The 12,717-nt window shown below is 39.3% G+C and overlaps 1 protein-coding gene across 4 annotated transcripts in view; it reads left to right on the top strand.

Moving 5' to 3' along the window:
- The window catches only part of LOC132868573 (choline transporter-like protein 2), a 112,216-nt gene that overhangs the window by 58,412 nt on the left and 41,087 nt on the right, over window positions 1-12,717 (top strand). The window lies entirely within an intron of this gene.

The raw sequence follows: 12,717 nt of genomic DNA, 5'->3' as shown, positions 1-12,717 counted from the left end.
AGCAATGACGTTGTGACATGGGAAAGGGGGCCGCGAGACAAATTTTGATGATGCATGAGGTGGCGATGATCTGCATTAGTGTAACTATCGTTTTTTGGAATTTTAATTCACTTTAGTTATTTCAATGTTATATTGTGAATACAACTCTATTCTGTTCTATTGTGAATACAATGAGTTTTTGAGATTTGTAAATTATTGCATTCTGTTTTTATTTACAATTTGTACTTTGTCCCAACTTTTTTGGAATCGGGGTTGTACAAATATTTCATATCATTAAAGGTGTCATTCCACGACAAACCGCTTAATACTTGCTCCTTTTGAAATACCATAGGTCACTCCGAGTTGCATATGCAAGCTGCACGTGAAGATGTTCTACCCCCATTCCCTGTATTAGCCTATGAAAGAAAATGGACGGAAAAACAAGTGAATCAGAAAAAGCCCTATGAACTTGCGTCACTTCGAAAATTAGTAGCCATGGCCTCGCCCATAACCCACTGGAGGGAGCGTCATAGTGCTGTTAGCCAATCAGAAGCGATATGTTTACATGTCATGAATATTCATGAGTAAGAGCTGAAATCCTGTCGTTCTCTCCCCACCCACTCCTCCACCAAACTAGAACAGCCTGAAACAGGAGCACCACAGCATTTTTTAGGGCCCGAGCCCGAAAGGGCGAAGGCCCTATTGATCTTGTTCTGTTTCATTATTATTTTTCTTCGCTGTTTGGCCATTTTTGAGGCACTTCCCGTGCGTGAAAACACGCGAAATTTGGCACACGCGTCACATATCGCGACCGCTACTCAGAACCTAAAACCCACATCCGGGCGGGGCTCGGGACCTCTACAGCGCCCCCTAACGTGCCCCCTAACAGCGCCTCTCGCATTGAGGTTCCTGGTTGCCATATAGTTTCTTGTAGCGGAATGAAATTTGGTACGCATATGTATCTCACTAAGCCGAACAAAAAAGCAATGCCAATGCATTAGCCACGCCCAACAGGAAGTGAGGTAATTTCACTTTTGTGCGAAATGCATGACCACGAAGAGGGTGCAACTCCTCCTAGGCCGTTCATGGGAACGTCACCAAATTTGGTACACATCATCTAGACACATGGGACAAAAGATTGTAAATACATTTCTCGTATGATAAACCGTTCCGAAGTTATGTCAATCAATTTTCAATATGTATCTATACATGCTTAAAAAATTCATAAAAAATCTTCTACTTGCTCAAATTTGATCAAACTTGATAGGCAAACTACTCATAGGGGTTCTGACATGTCTCCCAATTTTTGTGATATTTCGCCACTGGGGGCGCTATTTTTGGGCCAAAATTCATATCTTGGCTTCCAATTGGTCAAATTTGCTCAAACTTGACGGGCACCCTCTTCATACCTCCCCTGTCATGTGTACCACATTTTGAGATTTTTCGTCAATGGGGGCGCTGTTTTTTGCCGACGCAATTTTTCCAAAACGGGTTTTTTGTAAATAATTCCTCAGTGCTTTTTCACCACACAACTATTTTGTGATAGTACGTTGGTGTTGGAGAGACATATATTTTTTCAGCCCATAAACACTCATGCACAGCATAGCGCCACCTACTGACATGGGTAAAACCAAAAATTTATTCTTCAAAAATCAATATCTCATCTTCTATTTACTCAATCTTGATCAAACTTGATATGCACACTCTTAATAGGTCACCTGACATATGTGCCAAATTTTGTGAACTTTCGCCACTGGGGGCGCTGTTTTCTGGCAACAATTTATATCTCGGCTTCTGATTGGTCAACCTTGATCAAACTTGACACAACAACTCTTCATAGGTCCCTTGACATGTATACCAAATTTGGTGAACTTTTGCCACTGGGGGCGCGGTTTATGGCAAAAATTTATATCTCGGCTTCTGATTGGTCGAACTTGATCAAACTCGGCAAGCAAACTCTTTATAGGTCCCTTATCATCTGTACCAAATGTGGTGAAATTCCGTCGGGGGGGTGCAGTTTTTTTGCAGACACTAATTGTCCAAAACTGGTTATTGATAAATATTTCATGCAATACTTTTGCACCACATAACAGTATTGTGTCAGTATGTTAGTGTTACAAAAGACGTATCGACCTGACTCCTAAACACTCACGTAAAGCATACCCTTTTCCTGAGATAGTTGACCTCCCCATCAATGGAAAACACCAAACTACTCATGTGAAAAACTTGTCCATTTCCAATTACATATGGACTTAGACTTTAGCTAATATCTGAGTAACGTTCTTGTCACTAGAAAGAGGTATTTATTTGCAAACAGTATGTACGGTCATGGGACAGAAACAGACAGACACCAAATGCGTAACGTGCACCAATATTTATTTAGGGTTTGGGGGGATTGGAGTGTGTGTGTGTGCTGTTCAGTGTCAAGGCGATGTCCTGGAGCACTCGGGGTCGGGCTAGCTGAGGGCCTCCGCATCTGAAAATACTTTGTGTGCAGGCATGGAGAATGGGGTCGGGTGGGGTTGGGAGCGGGAGGGTGGGGGCTTGGGGGGGCATACGCCGCAGGTGCGAGGGCCCGACAAGGCCGCTTGCGGCTTTAATTTTTTTTCCTTTTCTTTCTCACCAAAACCTGCTCATGGGCATTCATTCATACTAGAGACCACTGTACAATTAATGAAAAAATGATGCAATGACACCTTTAACGTTAGCCTACTAGTAATCATTGGCAAAGTAATATCTAACATAAACAATAATTTCTTTCTAAACTGCCTGTTTGTCCATTTTTAAAATGTACCATTTTTTTAGTCATAAACCTCTAAGGCAACTAAACTAAATTTTGATAATGTTTTTCGTCCGTCCCCCCCCCGATTTAACTGATTTAGTTGGATTGTAACAATTTGAGAATGTACTAAATACAAAAATGTTACTTTAAATATATCTTTAGCTCACCTGGCCTTAAGGCCGATGAGCTGTTGCCGTGGCGTCGGTCAATCATCCACAATTAGTGTATCTCCTCAATCAGTTTGGCACGGATTTCCGTTCCGATTGTTTTGTTTGAGAGAACTCTTCACTCTGCACAAAACTTAGTAGTTTTGGCAATTTTTTTTTTTTGCTAACAAGTTAGTACTTGGGCCAAATTAATTCATTTTTCAGGCCTCTCACTAGAATTTTATTTCTTCTCTCGTTTCTCATCCAATTCCAGTTCTGATCGATGTTTTTGTTAGAGCTTCCCATGAGGAACAAAACCTTGGTCGTTTATTTGTTGATTTTCCTTTTGTAAACAATTTGTTTACAGCTTTATTTTCAGTTCCCTTAGCAAAAAGTAGTATACTTAAAGTTCATTTTATTAAGTATGCTTCAGTATAAGTATAGCAAGTATACTACAGACCATGTACTTTTAGTGTACTAGAAAGTATACAAATTTAATACTTTTTCGGACTAAATTGGAACATTTCAAGTTTATAAAAGTATACTTTAAAGTTCATTTTAAGTTTGCAAAAGTACACTTTAAAGTATACAACAAGTACACTCATCTATATACTATCAATGTACTTGGTATATCCCTCTCCTATGCTTAAAGTATACCACAAGTACACTTATCGATATACTGCCATTGTACTAGTTATATATTTCAAGTCCCTATTTTTAGTTTATTATTGTATACTTTAAGTATACTGTTATAAACGTTGGTTATTTCACTAGTTTACTTGTTATACTTTAAGTTTGCTTGGCATATTACTTGTAGCTTACTATTTATATACTGGAAATATACTCAAAGTATTCTTAAAGTTTACTCATACTGTATGTACACTAGGGTTGGGCGGTATCCAAATTTTGATACCTTTAAACTGTCTGTGTTTTCCCGGGGTATACGGTATTACCGAGAAAAATAATATTTTGTTTCGGCCTAATGTGTAACGTGCGCCTATGCCTCAAATGTACTATTTAAAAGCAGCATAGCGAATTGTGTGCATTGTGGTATGGATTAAGCAGCAAAGCGAATTTTGTGCATTAAGAGAGATTTCAAAGCATCACGCAACTCTTCCTTCATCTTGAAAATAGCATTCAACTGTCGTTTACACATGTCTGCGTTGAAACGCCATTTGCAGCACTATTTCACCTGCTCCATCAAAAAAAAAAGTACACGATGAGCAGGATCATACCCTTTCAAGCATGGGAAATAAACAAAAGAAAAAGAATCAACCAACACCCAAGTCCGTTTAGACTGCGCGATAAACCATATTCTTCAGCGCAAATGAGGCGAACCTAATTCAAATGCGTGATAGCTGCACAAGGCAAAATCATATGGGCCCACGTCATGCCATGGCAGGGAAATTAATAATCAAATGGCCTTACCTTGCTTAAAACGTTGTCTTGATCACATAACTCCTTACAATTATTCCACTTAAATCCATACGGTTTAACACACCCAACAAAGATAGCAAGCGCATTGCTAATTCCCACCAGAAACCTAACCGTTTACGCTACGATGTTTTCTTCCGTTTCTTCAGATGATGACATTTCAAACGTTTATTACCCACATCCCAAATGTCATACGTTATATTATTTTACCTTGTTGTTACTCATGTAACCTACTCAAAACACAACTCATTGGAGAGATCTTGTGGAAGTGGAGTACCCCAGGCTATGGTGTGCCTTAGGGGACATATTAGATTTTTCGTTTGGTTTGAAACCAAAATACTGCCACACTGCCGATGTTGTATTTTTATTTTTTTTGCCACTAACTCGTTATCTTGACTTGCCATCTTTCAACCGCGGTCTCAGTCTCTCTTTTTTTTTTAAGATAGGACAGTATAGAGAGACAGGAAATGAGCGGGGGAGAGAGAGACGAGATCGGGAAATAACCTCGGGTCGGAATCGAACCCGGGTCCCCGGATTTATGGTACGGTGCCTTAGCCATCTGAGCCATGACACCCCCGGTCTCAGTCTCTCAGTCTCAGGGTTGCCATGGTAACGACATAAACAACCCTGCACGCGATGAAAACTTCTTTAGGAAATTGATAGAATTAGTGAAAATACGATCACACAGTTATTCGGGATGATCTTCAATTTATTATTTTATATTATGACCTCATGTACTCCATATTTATTATATATATTTTTTAAATGACGGTAATGAGACCGATACCGTTGGTACTTTTGGATACCTCGGGATACCTTCTTACCGTAATACCGCCCAACCCTAATGTACACGAGTGTGATGCATTCAAAATCACAAGACAATGTTGAAAACAAGTTTGATTATATTTTCAAACACTTCAGACATTTCAAAAACAAAGACCTATGAAATCAAGTCCTTCCTTACTGGAGAAAATGAAAGGAAAAAGTGCACATTTGCATGCAAAAATGTAAACATAATGGTCTCTCCAAGATCAAGTCCTTATTTGTAAAAAGTGGTAAAGCAAAACTTGTGCATATGCTTGTAAAAATGTAAACTTGGTGTCTTCACCTGAGAACTAAAGTCCTTCCTTGTCAAAAAAGGTAAAAGAAAAGTGCACACCTTTTGGAACCAAAAATAAATAACTAGATAGAAACAAAATCTGTACTTTTATGATCAGACAGGCCTGTATGTAAAGATTCACAAATCAATGTACAAAGTACTTTCCTATATGTTGTTAAAAAAACTGAAACTGTTAATGCTGTCTGGCCTGACATGATCAAAACAAAATGTGTTCTTGTTGAAACAGCAGACGCTATGTACATAACGGCATTGCCAAACCTTTATGAAAGGAACTAGCTTGATCAGTAAAGTCAAGTCAAAAGTTTTTCTGTTTTTGTGTTTGATTTTAAGGTATATAAAGATGATGCAATTGAGCACACATACTATATACTGTAAAGTTTTAAAGTCCAGCATTATATTATATTAATATATAAATTAAATGTTAAGCATGAGTCAATGACTTGACCTTATTATGCACTTGGAGCAAGATATACTAAGTATTAGTACTTTGTGGCAGAAAAACGTAAAAAGTATACTAAAGTATAAGTTTTAGTATTAAAGTATAAGTGTAAGTCTTAGTATTAATGTACTTAGTCTTATGGTGATGATACATGGGGCAACTTTTTGGGCAATGTTGCCGGGCAATGTTGCCAAGCAATGTTGCTGGCAACGGGCAACTAGGTGAGACACAGGGCAACTTTTCAGGGCAACTAACAATGGGCAACAACAGTTAGCAACGGCAGTTTACAGTTAGCTAAAAAAAAAATCGATGTCTTAATTTTTGCTGTGACCATTTAATCAAGCTGTCTGTTGTTTTTTAGAGCTTTGGTGAGGTAAATTCTTCCATATAGAATATTAAAATGACTTACCGGTGTAAAAACAGATGAGGAGTCTGTCCATCTCTTCACTCCACTGACACTGAGTGGCCGCCATATTTGTTTGAAATTTCTGATCCGAACCTCACCGGAGGTCACATGACTCGATACTCGCATTCTGATTGGCTTATCTCAAAAAGTTGCCAGAGATTATCAAAACCATTCAGAAAGAAACAATGTTGCCCAATCTCAATAGAAAAGAGTCAAAGCGCAATTGCCCAGCAACATTGCTCGGCAACATTGCCCAAAAAGTTGCCCCGTGTATCATCACCATTAGACTTTTGTTTATACTTTTCAGTATTGACCCTTCCCACTCACGTGACCTTCGTAAACGCGACCACCATTTTGGACATGAAGAAATAACGGTTTATGGCACAGACCCTTTCGGTTCTCGCTCATCTAGCTGCTACAATGACTGCTTAGACTGCAACAATAATACCTAACACACATTTAAGTATCTGTCGTAAAGACGTGAAACTCGTCGAGTGACGAGTGTGTTCATTGATAAGCTAACACAATCTAAAAGTAGACATACCATCACACTACCCTGGCGCTGTGTACAGTTTACCTTCTATGGTTTGTGCACTCACTATTTGCCATTACTTTCTCCAACCCAGTGTTCAAACTATGCTGATATTTTCGGGGGGGTCCCTTTTTTTCCCTTGGGGGTGCTTGCGCTTGTCTCAGAGCGCGGATCTCCAAACACATGAGAAGCCTATCTTACGCACCAGTGGCGGCTGGTAGTCTTTCAAACAGGGGAGGCTGGTCGGTTACGATATTTCCAGATTTTAAAATAAAAAATAAACACATCAATTTTGCCCATACTCTTGCCTCTGATCTGGCTGATTTGTTGGCAGGGTCACAAACTGTGAAATAACAGGTTCTTTTGGCCCATTAGCCTACTGTCCAATATACACGATGGTGGTGCTGGGGGGGTATATTTTAACATTTTATATTTTAAAATTGTGGCATGTTGTTTAAAAATTGATCATTATTGAAAGCAGCTCTTTGTCAGGAACCTCAGCAGTAACAGCAGAGTGTTCTGGAATAGGCACAAGCACTGACCTTGGGGAGCCAAACATAGAGCTGGGTGCCACACATTTCATTCAATGACACTTTCCCTATATTTTACTTATTTTGACTGAGAAATGTTTTATTGACAATTTTGATAACCCTTCACTTTTAATCCAGGTCTGTAGTGTGAAATGTTCTCGGCTGTGTTTTTGTTTAAAATGTTTTCCAAATTGTAGCTGTGTTTAATTCATATCCAGAAAAATATATATATTCCAATATAATATACTCAGCATAAACATTTTAAATAGATTCTATATTTTTGGTCCATCCATGACATATTACTAAAGTAACCTATTTACTGTTGTTGATGTGGGTCACTTGCTGTTAGCCAATTCACTTTCTCGTACCAGGAGAGCTGAAAGGAACGAGTATTATTCCCTACGTTTTTCACCAAGTCAATTTGAGGCATTAGTCTACCCTGCTGTTTAATTTTAATTTTTTCCTCGAAAGGAAGACTGGCAAATGGCTTTGCCAAAATTAAATCAGCAATGCTTGGCAGGCGTGCGCAGCTTTCTTGCTAGCTGACTAGCCCCCTCAAGTTCAGTCACTCAAATAAACGAAATTTCTGGAACTAAGATAGCAAACTTGATAACGCTATATTTACACTTTATTTACAATGAAAATATATATAAACTAAAAAAGCTGGTAGAAACCGTATGTAATGAATGAAATCGAAATGTAAGCTGATCTCTTACAATACACCACAGCACTAGCGAATCCGCATGGGACTGAACTGAAATTCACCGCTGCCTGTCTGTATTTGAAACGAGCCGTCAATCAAAGAAAATATCCAGCCGCTTTTACCAAACACCAGTCTCCTCACGGAAACTGCCATGTCCCTCCCACTGTGAGGCTGGGAGTCCGTAGGCGGGCATTTTCGCAGTATTTGTCCAATAACCGTCTTGCATTTTGATATTGAAAGCGCATCGCTCCCAAATGCCATTGAAGTGCACTGAGGCTGGGCTGCATCGCGCTGTCGAGGGGGAAAAACTCACGCACACATTAGGCGAACTGGGGAAAGTTATAACGGAATGATTTCGCGCTGTAGTTGGGTTGAGCACATATATTTCTATGATTTTGGATCTGAAATAGCAATGTTATAAGGTCGGCTATAACATAACCCTAGCACAATTTATCCTACACGATGTTCGTCATTTTTAGAGGAGGCTGAGCCTCCCTCGTTATCTTGGAGCAATCGCCCGTGTTACGCACATATCACGCGGACTCCACACCTCCACACACGCATCGCGTCTGAAGTCATAACTCATCAGGGGAAATCGTGTCCGCATTGGCATGTTCAAAAAACAACCTCGTGTCAACAATGATACCACACGCAAGAAGAAAAAAAGGCTACTCAACACATCTGATCCACAGCAGCACCAAAGCATCACTGGAAATCATGTCAACAACCAATCTTCCATTTCAGCACGCGTCAACAAACAAATGGCACCACAAACATGAACGAATCGGTCAGGCTACCGATTCCAAACCCACAGCAGACGAATAATTAAATGCATCTTACCTTAAAGCAGAATCGACCACAAAGTGTGTTGGCACACTTCCTTTCTACTAGTTTGTGTCCCCAACCTGGCAGCAGCAGTCGTCATATCGGTTTATTTTATCTTTGATGTAAACACAACACTTCGGATATGCAAATGCTTCCCGTTACACACGATTGCTATGTCAATAAACATCATTTTGCCAATATTTTAGAGACCATCCATCTTCTCTGTCGGTCAGCATCTGTTGGGATCTGATAAAATGATAAATCTTGCCTTGTGTGTTGATGGTTACTACATCCAGGTGCACAACAATATAATGGCATGATGGAAGTCTTGCTGAAAGTAAAAACTTTCTTTGATGGCTATATTCCTTTCGATGCTTCGCCATCGTTCCTCGTTGTTGGCTGTGGTAGACTACTGGTAGTTCATGTCCAAAATGGCAGCCGCATTTGTCGTGACGTCATGTGGGATGGGTCAGTAAGCCAAGTATACTTCACTATACTATTCCAGTGTTTTCCCCAGAAAAAAATTAAAGCCCTAAATTCTGGCATGATAAAACAGACAATTGAATGCCAATGGCGCAAAGTGAAACTAGGGGGGTCCGGGGGCATGCCCCCCGGAAAATTTTTTGAAAATAGATGCTCTCGGGTGCATTTTCAGGGTCTCTGAGAGGTTTTAGATCCATGATTATAGGATGGATTTTAAGTGCGTCAATGATTTCTGACCTTAATAGTATTAATGTATACACATTTGAAATTTCACCTTAAAGTTCAACATGCAAATTAAACTGTTTTGTTATAGATTACTGAGGTATACGATAGAGTTGAAAATCTACGGGGATACCTTGCACTTAATTATCTATGATCAAGTAGTGTTGTGACAAAAATGTGCATGAAAATATGAACAGTGGTTTGCTCCATCTTATGCAATCCAATGAAGAGAATCGATCATCATGACCTCCTGTTGATCACAAAGGGATCTGAACCCAAGAACTGCCACCTTAAAATAAGTTGCTGTATTACTATAACTGTAATGATTTAGAATGTTTCTGATGCAATTACCATAATGTATGTAAACCGAAGATGCACTGAAAAGTAAGGCAACTGCATATTATAAAGTTTAAATTTTGGTACTTTATTAAATGGACTAGATTAAGATTAAAACATATTTAAAGGAAAAGAAAACTTAATTCATTTAAGTTTGCAGAAAGATGATGTATTTATAAAAACAGTCATGAAGAGATTGTGTTAATTGTCAAATGTAGCATAATTGCGAATAATAATGATGAGCGTATTTGGCAGTGTGATGTCACTCAGTGCGTTTACATGCACATAGAGAAAATCGAATTTCTGCCGTAGCTCGACTGAAATCGAAGTTCTAAATGCCATGGAAACACCTTAGCTCGGCTGAAATCGAACCGAACTGGATTTCTCGTAATCGAGCTACGCGACCTAGATTATGCAATTGTAGCCGAGCTACTTAGTGCATGTAAACCCTATCGAGCTACGTAATTGAGCTACTTACTTCAGCACTGCCCCTTCCGGAAGTGACGAGACCACAAGCGGGAAACACAACAGCCTCGGTCGGCATGACAACAGTAGTAGTAGCAGAAGAGGTCAGGAGGAACAAGGAGAACGAACGAACACGGAACTGATAGCTTTGTTTATACTCTTTAATAGCTCTTCATGACGACAACCGGAAGTGTACCAACACGATGGGGCGTGTAGCGCCACCTGTGGCTCGGGTGCACAATGTACCTCACACAATAGCTCGATTTTCCTTGTGTGCATGTAGGATTGGATTTCTCTGGCACCCCTGCTGGGACCCTTAGCTCGATTACTGATAGTAGCTCGATTTGGATGTGCATGTAAACGCACTGATTGTGAGCCTTTAACAAAAGAATAATCCGGAGCCGCCTTTTGTTAAATGGATCCCAGGGACATCACACTGCCAAAAATGCTTGATTTATTATTTGAAATGATGCTATATTTGACACATTTGGATAACTTCACTTCGTGAGAGAGTGTTTAAGTACATAATCTTTCTGCAAACCCAAACTAATGGATTAAGTTTTCTACTCCTGTAAAGCAGACTAATTCTCCTTGGCTTTTGCTTGGCCCAATGTTGGGCAACCCTCTCATAGTCCATCTCACTGTCATCCATGCTGATGTGGATTAATTTGTCCAGTGAGTCTTCTCCGAGCTTATTAAAGTCAGTCGGTTTTGTCCGTCTGGTCGGGGACAACATCGGCAGCCAATGAGATCGCTTATAATGAATCGGAAACTTCCGGGATGTTTTGACGTTTTCTTTCGATATTTTTATTGGATGGTTTGAACACGTGATCTTGACGTAGCCAACAGATTAGTTTGTTTACATCATACCACGCGGACATATTACTTTGACAGAATCAACACAAACACTGGGGGGAAAAAAGAGTGCATGTTTAACACAAATATCAATCAGTATGTAAATGGATCTGTTATTTGCTGTCCTATGTATCTAGTTAATTGTGGGTAGGAAACTTTAACGTATCGGTATAAATCTAAGCGTATCGGATTTTAACTAAAGCGACTAAGCGTATCGGCAGGCAAAGCAAGCGTATCGGGCCCGATACGCTAAAACGCTTTGGGGAAAACTATGTATTCTTTTCTATGTATTCAAAACTATGTATTTAACCCTTGGCAAAAAGTTTATTCAAGTGTACTACGAGTATATTTATCTTTTACTAAAACTGAGGAAGTATACTTGAAGTTGACTTTTTATAAACTATATTTTATATATAAAATATAGTTTATAAAAAGTCAACTTCAAGTATACTTCCTCAGTTTTAGTAAAAGATAAATATACTCGTAGTACACTTGAATAAACTTTTTGCCAAGGGTTAAATTGTGTCTCCTCTCTGTTCTCAATGAACTTCAATTCTGACTGTTTTGTCTGAAAGAACTAGACCTTCTGTACAAGACTTGGTCATTGTATTGTCAATTTTTTGCTAACAAATTTGTAATTAGGTCAACTTGACAAATTTTCTTCTGACTAGAATTGTATCCCCGCTCTCATTTGTCATCTGATTCCAGTTCTGATCGATGTTTTGGGTCACGCTTCCCTTGGGGAACAAAAATTTTAGTCTTTTTTTTTTTTTTTTCCCCCGTTGTACACAATTTGTCAGGGAGGTTGGTTCTCTCTCAAATTCATGCTTCAGTTCTGTTTGTTTTGGTGGTTGTTTGTTTTGATGGCAGGCCAGATGAACTATGTCCTTGATGTTCTGGTTCCAATATTTGTCAGAGTTCTGCTACCAGTCACTTAACTGGGTTTAGTTAGTGGCCTGTTATTTACGTAATTAACAACAATGACAGACATCAGCTCTGTCATTGCCTAAGAATATTTCCAAGTGCTTATTTTAACCACTTTTAATTTTTTTAAATTTATTTTTTTTATTCAGACACCCAAACTAACCTAAGCACATGGTATTCCATACACCTTTATTGGTTCTGTGCACTCTATTTATTGGTTCGTGTGACCCGTCGACCAGTGGTGCCAGTCGATGGCAGGAGTGTCAGTGAAGTAGTGTCACCACATGCTTTATCATAGGCCAACTAATCGGTGAGGAAATATGTTGCATCTTATTTTTATCTAATTTGACCAACCGACCACTTTAGCCAGAGCTGATTTTGTGCTGTGATGAATCCAGAAACCAGACTATAGTACACTGTACTTGGTATTCATCTGTAAAATGACAACATGGTTGGAAAATCCGGTTGACAGTTTATACAGTCAGAAGGCCCGGGGCTATAACTGATGTGTTCACAAGCTGTGTCGGGCAAATGCA

The sequence above is a fragment of the Neoarius graeffei genome, chromosome 20, assembly GCF_027579695.1.
Source record: "Neoarius graeffei isolate fNeoGra1 chromosome 20, fNeoGra1.pri, whole genome shotgun sequence".
Classification (NCBI taxonomy): domain Eukaryota; kingdom Metazoa; phylum Chordata; class Actinopteri; order Siluriformes; family Ariidae; genus Neoarius; species Neoarius graeffei.
Note: the sequence above shows the minus strand (reverse complement) of the source record. Positions and strands in the feature narration are given on the sequence as shown.